We start from the raw sequence: 8,500 nt of genomic DNA, 5'->3' as shown, positions 1-8,500 counted from the left end.
AAAAGGACCCCACGCATGTACAAGACATATCATATATGCCGTATCAAGAGCTCTCTGATGGATGACAGGTACAAAATCCAAGCCGTCCATCAGGTAAATCTTATCTTTTACATTTTCTCCGTGAAAAATTAACATCGTACGTTTAGCATGTGGGCGACAATGTTTAAAATAGTTCGACGGACAAAATCTAAGTTTATTCAACCATCCATTTGTTTTGTAAGCACACCTGAAAAGTGGACCAACCTGATAGTTGGCTAAGAATATCTACGCTGTGATGAGTGGATTGGATCTAGTACCAATATGCCTTGGAAGATGTGCTTAAAAAATTCAATATGAATACAACTTTAATGGTAACCTAACAGGCCTTAATTATAGTGGCTAGAATTTATTTGGGCAATATCTTCTCATATGTGGCAAATTAATATTAGTTAAAGATCTCAACCTTTTATAGCTGCATCTCCATGATATGGATGATAAATGTTGCCTAGATTTTGAATATCTAATCATATTTTAGTAAAAAAATTGAGTAAATTAATTATCATGATAACGTTGCAAGATTTTTTAAATATTGGTAGCTTTTGTCTTATGTGGTTATGCTGTAAAATTATTTTCATATTAATGTTAAATTTATTTAAAATTTAACAAATTATATATTACAATTTTTATAATTATTTAATAATTACAATAAATACTTTTTTTTTTTTGTTCATATTTTGAGTGAGACATTTCCAATATTGTAGGAAAAACCTTAAATTTTCATAATGTCACTAAGAAATTCTCGAACTTAGAATTCTACTGAGATCTTTCATTATGACTATTAAGTTGGTTCACAAAGGGGAGTTTAAAGAGAGGGTTGTGTAACATGTGGCTTTGATCCAGCGGTGTGTGCTTACACCAAACCTGATATTAACTAGCTAGGAAGCTACATGGCGCTTCTGCCATGCTAGAAACTAGAGGTGTACACGAGTCGAGCTTGGCTCGACCATTATCTAACCCCAACTCAAACTCGGCTTGGCTCAGTCATCAAGCCTGTCTGGCTAGCTCAACTCGGTTCAGTCTAGAAACAATGATGATTGAATGGCCACCATTAAAAACTTTCCTAGTCCCACTGTAATGTTTATTCACTATCAAACCAGTTGATTAAGTCATCTACCAATCAAGCAACTATTATATAAGAGATAGTGAGCTTGTGTGTACTTACAAGTTAAGTGCTTAGCATACAACCCAATTCAAGCCATCATATGATTTAACTAATCAAACATATAAGCATGAATATAATTGTGCTTAAATGACAATCGCGAACACGAGCATGTATAGTAGTTCGGCTTCCCTACTCCACTTCCGGTGAACACATTCACTATCTTAGGATTTTTCAATAGGTTCGTCCCTAAGCTTTATAACCCTATACAAGAACCTAACATACATACATTCCCATGTCAGAGGAACATATTTCTACTCGTGTCCATGGCTCCCGCAAGAGACTTTAGTTGGTTTTCTATTGGCTAACCAACAACCATTAGTGGTCGTAATCTAAGGCCCTATGTTTTTCTCCCGCCGGGGTCTCTCACAGAGACTAACATGTATGCACCTATGTCGAGTGATTATGATCCTAATTTAAGGCCCTACGTACATTCATGTTGGAGGCTCCTTATGAAGACTAATATGTATGCACCCATGTCCAATGAATTCGACCCTACATAAGAGCCTAGGTCCTACATAATAACCTATTCGAGTTTGAGTAAAAAACTATTACACTGAATCCGACATAAGAAAAAAGTATATGGACTTTAAAAATAACAACCTTGTTGGATTGAGCCCCGTTGACACACCTTGCTTAGTTTGCTTGATTGATTATCTCCTGTGCTTCAATCAGCTCTCATTGTGCTTCCTCGATCATTGATGCCGATGCTTCAGATCTTATGATCAATCATCTTTCAAATGATACCCTGATAAGGCGACCAAGGTAGTGGGATGATGGTGGAATCTCTTACAACTAATAGATATTTGATTTTCCAGGGAATTCACTTAGATGAGTATTCTAGATAGTTTAGACAAGGATTTTGCCAATAAGCTTTGGTCTAATATCTAAAATAAAGTGGAGATTGAGTTTATATTAAATACGGAGGTTGGGATCCTCATTAGAGTGGTAAAGCTCCAGAAGATGTATCAAATCTCATAAGTTTAGAGACTTAAGATAAATGATATGAGTAGGGAATCACTTAGGCTTCTATTGCACAAAAAACCTATCAAAATTCTAAAGAATCGAATACCCATTTTATACAAACTATTTTGTAACGAATATAAAACAGCTAGTTAACGGCTTTATCGATAGGATCGAAAGGCCATTCGATGGGATCAAAGGTCATTCGATAGGATCAAATTGTCATTTAATCCCATCGAGAAAATTCAGAAATTTTATGTTTAGTTGTTGGACTGTTTATTCGATTTCATTTTGGTGGCCATTGATTCCATCAAGATCGATTGACAGACTGTTGATAGGATTGAGGACCACTAAAAAACTGATGTTTTAGGCAATGCATTTTACAACAATTTAGCACCTATTATAGCCTAACTCATTATATTCTAATTTGGCTCTTAAGATTATTGAATGATCAATCAAATGTTTACCTACTAAAGCATGATCATCTCGGGGCTAGATTGTTTTAGATCTAAGGTTATAGTCACCAATGCACCTAAATTTACCTATTCTTGACTTCCTTAATGCTCTAAGTCTTTTTGTGTCTTCGGTCTTCAACTTCCAAGGGTTCAACCAACTCATTAACATATGGACTCACGTGATTAAAAAATAAGTGCATAAATAAGTGCACTAACACTTGCATAGTTTGGTATTCAAGTTTTGTTTTTAAGATTCCATAGATAAAAATGGTTGCTCTCTCTCTTTCAATCTTGGTTTAGGTTTTGAGTATCTCTCATTTTGTTGCATTTGTGCAAAAATTTCACATGTGGGTTCTACCTTTTAGATTCTAAATGTTGAAAAAGGTTGAGCTCTCTCTCTCTCTCTAATCCCACCAGGTTTGGTTTGGGCTCAAGCACATCATAAAAGGTTGGACTATTTCGGCCCGCCACATGCTCGGCTGAGCTCGGGCCTATATTAAATAATGCGGGTTGGGCTCGAGCACATCATAAAAGGTTGGACTATTTCATGTACCATTAGGTCATTTATCACATGATCTTGGTCCAAGCTAATGGGCTATAACACCCCGACTTTTCAGGACCCGAGTATACGACCTGTTTCCCAAAAACCTAAGTGTTAACCTTGAAGGATAGTCAAATTTAATATATAATATTTTTTCCTTTATCAGAGTTAACAGATGAAAGTAGGATGGACAAATCGACATAAAGGAGAATTTCATTATCATTCAAATATACAAGAAGCTGCCCATAATGACTTATACAAACCAATGTCCTCATTCCTACAAATATAAAATGAAATAATATTACATATGAAACAAAAAAATTGTAACAAATCTGGAACTATAAAACCATGTAGCACTCTTGACAATACAATCATGCATCTTCACAGTGGTACTTTGCTCCTCATCAGTCTAAAAATCAATGAAGCCACCTGTGAGACCTGTACGGTTGTATATTTGATGGATGAGTAGCCAACTTAGTGTGAATTCCCCTCAAGATTACACACCGCCGCATTAGGTAAGAAATAGTATAAAACATCCAGGCAGCCAAAACAGAGTAGATGCAGTCTTATTAAATGCATGGATATATAAATGCAATCGTCGGCTCGAGTAAAACATCCAGACGGCCTATGTCCCAGGTAAAACATCCGGAAGGACACTAGTGTCATCACATAGGAATATGACTGGTCATCAGCGCAACACTCAGCGTAATCACATGGGCATGATGATCCGAGTCATTATCACAATCGAATGACTGGTCATTAGCGCAACACTCAGCGTAATCGCATGGGCATAATGATCCAAGCAATCGTAATATGCCATGTATGCATGATTTGCCAGCCCATTATTAGTCCAATTATAATCAGCCGATTTAAATAAGCTCACGGTCACTACGGGGAGCGCATGGCCAGCGTAGGCCGACGTCTCGGGCATAGTATCCTATGACTACCATCCTCGGCCCATGAGACTACCATTTAGGATGTTTAATGAAAACTCATCGACTAGAGGCCAATCATATTACAGTATGTGGGGCTTACCATCACATGGTTGCATAGTATAAAATATCGAACCCATATAAGGAAAACATCAAAACAAAACCACGTAGGGCAAGTATCAAAATATGTCACATAGGACGAATATCAAAACCATACAATAAAGATTATCCTTAAAAACCATTGGACACAAGAACCCTAGATGGTAGGCCGACATCAATGGTCAATTTAAACCACCATTCAATAACCACTAAGCCGAAGGTCCATTACGATCACAACCAGTCGGGTTACATCCTAAGTATGAGTGTACATTTATAGGCGTAGGTTTCCCACTGATGTACCAATTTAAGTTTCATAAGCAATCCATAAATAATTCATGAACAAATATTAGAATAAACATTAAGCAAGCAATATAGCAATTCAGTTTCTACCAGCTAACACATGTGATTATAAGAGAGAGATATCAATCATAAATTTAAATAAAAACTATAACTTAAGCTAATGGAAAGATGGAAAGCTCAAGGGGAAGAATTACCACCTGATATATACGATCACCTACTAGTGTTGTTAGGAGGTATGTGTGCCTTTTGAGTCGGGTCCTATAACGAATTACGAAACTGTATGGTTAGATCAAGTTCTACGTACGTACTATTTGTGGTTAAGATTATAACCTAGGGTTTGGATTACTTATTTGTAGGGTTTTGATGTGAGATTAAGGTTCTCATCCTAGTGTTCAGTCTTAAGTTTAAATTCTAGGATTTTGAATCCTAAATTATTATTAATATTATTGTTGTATAATGGACCAAAAAATATTCGTAATAAGAGTATTAATCCATCAATATTTTTCAATGATGATTCACGGGTTTATATTTAAATATATATGCCACAACAATATTTGTTATTCTCAATATGACTAATAATCTATTAAACAATATAGAAGTAATAAAAATAGAATATTTTCTATTAGTAAAATGATGATGACTAATGATAATAATCATATTACAAGAATTACACTAACCCCATAAGGAAAATGATAATATTTCCAAATGATAATAATCGTAACTGTAAATAATGAATCTAGTCTCGATAATAGATACTATGAGCTATCATTAAATAAATTACCATAATTTGATAATCACAATTTTGTTTATAATAGCTAGGTTATATAGTGGACCCTGATCCTACTATAAATTTTAAAATTGCATCATTAGATCTCACTTAACTTACTATTTACGTTTTAAGTATTGGCCTATGGTTTAGATCACTTAGGTCTAGGACTTCACCCTAGAGTGTAGATTTAGGTTTTGATTTTTGGATTTAATTTCTATGTGATGTAATAACGGTATTGATGGTATTACTAACTTAAAATAATAATTTAATAATGGCTAAATAACAACAACACTAATTATTACATTATAATATTAATTAAAATTTATAGTTAATAACATTAAAATAACTCTAATCACCAAGACAAATAGGAATAAAACCAAAGAAATTAATGTTGAGAGAGGTGAAAAATCTTACTAGTGTTGACTCGGTTCAACAGCCCACCCCCTTCTTTCTCTCTCTTTCTTCTTTTCCTTTTCTTCTTCTTTTCTTTTATGACTGACAAAGCCATCAGCCCCACAACAGCAGCTCTGGTTGTGAGTCGTCAGCTCAGTGGCGAGTTGCATGTTTTGGGCCCAACTCGTATTGCAACCAGATCGTCTCCCACTCTCTCTTCCTTCCTCATTCCTTTCTTTTCTACTCTCTTTCTTCCCATCTATTGGAACTCCAACAACACCCGAACCAGGCCCAAACCGCACCCATTGCTGGCCTGTCTCAGACTCAGTGAGTCAAGTTCAACTGGGCCAACAAAGCTCTAACTGGCAGTGAGTCGAGCCAAACTCGGCTCGATCTGAGTGGTTGCCGCACCGTGCAACCCCTCTCTCTCTCTCTGCCCTTTCTCTCCATCTTTCTCCTCTTCTTCTTCTTTCTCTCCTACCTGCTGGAAACACCTAGCAACGACCGACCATCCAGGCCTGACTCAGAGTGAGACCCGATCCGAGTTCGCATGTGTGCATGTGTGTGTGTGTGAGTATGCATTCCGTCCATCTTTTTTCCTTCTTTCTCTCCCCACGCCATCACCAGATGGTGAGAGCCTGAAAACGGCATCCCGAACTGAGTCTAACTTAGTTGGAACGGCGGAGAAGATGGCTGCCATTAATGGCGGATCTCGAACGGAGGCTCCCTCCTCCAATCCGATGGCATGGGATGGTTCATATGGACTATAGGAAGCTTATGGATAGGCTTTTTCAAAGCTCTAGGATCGTTTAGGTGGTGGGTTCTAATGGAGAAGGGAAATGGCTGGTTGACGAGCTACGACAAGGGCGTGGGAGAGACCCCATTGCAACTCCAAATTTTCGACTTAAATCGAGCCCTAAGCACTCGTTGGATGAGGACTGGATGGCACGGATTAAATTCTGCCATTCAGTTTTCTCAAAATCGTGGGAAGGAATTAAAACCGGTCGTGGTTTCATTTGGAAAGCCCTAAGCGAATGGGATGGCCGAGATCTCTCTAAGATGAAGGGTTGAGATGGCATAGGAGCAGCTCACACGGATCGCTAAGTTGGCTAGGAGAGCAGTTTCCTCTTTTGGAAATGGTGTGTTTGCAGGACCAAATTGCAGCTAGGATCGTGTGTCTGCACGTGCATGAAAATTAGTTTTGACAGTTGGGTTTTGGTCAAGGCTGAAGGACGTACATGATGGATGGCTTGGATTATCAAGATGGGTTCCGTTGGTGGGCCACCATCGAAGCAACGGACGAACATACGTTCATTGGAAGAAAAAGAACGAAAAGGGAGTTCTGTCCTGTCGCGGGAGAACACGGGTCAGACCCGGGTGACCGAGCTGGGTCATCCAGCGCACCGCAGGTGTTAGCACCTGTGTACATTCTCACTAATGTGAGGCCCGTGGTGATGTTGGTGGGAAATCCACCCCGTCCATGATGTTCCATGGCTCAACTAGGCCATCTTGACCGAAGACGTGGCGGATCAAATGCTCAGGTGGGCCGTGCCAACCGAATCAAGATCCTTAAGTGTCAGTTACGTTGATCCGACAGGTTGGATCTTCCCGAGATTGAACGTGAACGGTTAAAAGATCCTAATGGGCCATTTGTGAGGCTTCCATCATATATTACTGGCCAATTAATATAAAATCGATTACTATTGTACATTACTTATAGTTACATTGATTAAAACAATTTACACCCATATACATAAAATTTTAATATTAACATACTACTACATATATGCTATTGGCCACACATTTAATAGTGTATAATTCATAATATACAATTTCATACTATACATATATATGAAGTGGAAATTGTACAACACCATACTTAAAATTTTCATTGTTAAATAATATACAACTTCATTAAAATATCTAATAATTTTTGTACACGTATTTATAAAAGATATTTTATACCACCCTAATATTTATAATTCAATTATATGTCGTAAAATTATTACTCATTATGTCTATTCATCATAATATTATTTTCATAATATTTTATATACATTAAGTACATACATATCACTCTGTTACAATACATATTCATACGTTATTTAATTGATAAATAAATTACCAAAATACTCCCATAATTCTTTTAATCTGTGTTTGTGTAAAATTTATACTAATATATATATATATATATTAAATATATATATATATATATATATATATATATATATATATATATATATAATGTCACATGGAAAGACGATGACTCTGAACTGGTCAAAGATAGGTTGGCTTGACCTCCTCAAACTCCCTGAGTGCAGATGCTCTATCTTCCTCGTCCTATTTCTTTTTACTCCTCCAAGCTTTCTTCTTGATTAGAACATGGTCGAGGAAGGCCAGGACTTCATCGGATGAGATGATTGTCTGTTCTTGAGGACCAATGGTTAGATGACTCGATGAATGAAGATCGTCCTAATCGGTCCAGATGGATAGATTAGGGACCACTGGATGCCGATGTGCAAGGTGAGTCACGCGTGACTCTACGCACGTGTGATTAATTTGGATATTCAAGGTAACACCTAAGTATGCAAAAGTACGGGGTGTTACATGGGCTCCTAGACTATCGACTTGAAACAGACAATCCAATTTAAGCTTCCAAATATCCAACATAAGGATCATTTATCTATGATACACTCACATTCCCATGTAGGGTAAGAGCAAAGGCACGATTAACACCAACTTGGCTTCCGATGGTGGAGGTCTTGCATGTTGACCCAAGTCAAGTCCCCTTATATAAGAGGACCGTACATCATAAAACATAATGTCCATAGATTTGTCCTAAGCATTTAT

Source organism: Magnolia sinica, chromosome 4 (assembly GCF_029962835.1).
Source record: "Magnolia sinica isolate HGM2019 chromosome 4, MsV1, whole genome shotgun sequence".
In the NCBI taxonomy this organism is placed as follows: Eukaryota; Viridiplantae; Streptophyta; class Magnoliopsida; order Magnoliales; family Magnoliaceae; genus Magnolia; species Magnolia sinica.
Note: the sequence above shows the minus strand (reverse complement) of the source record.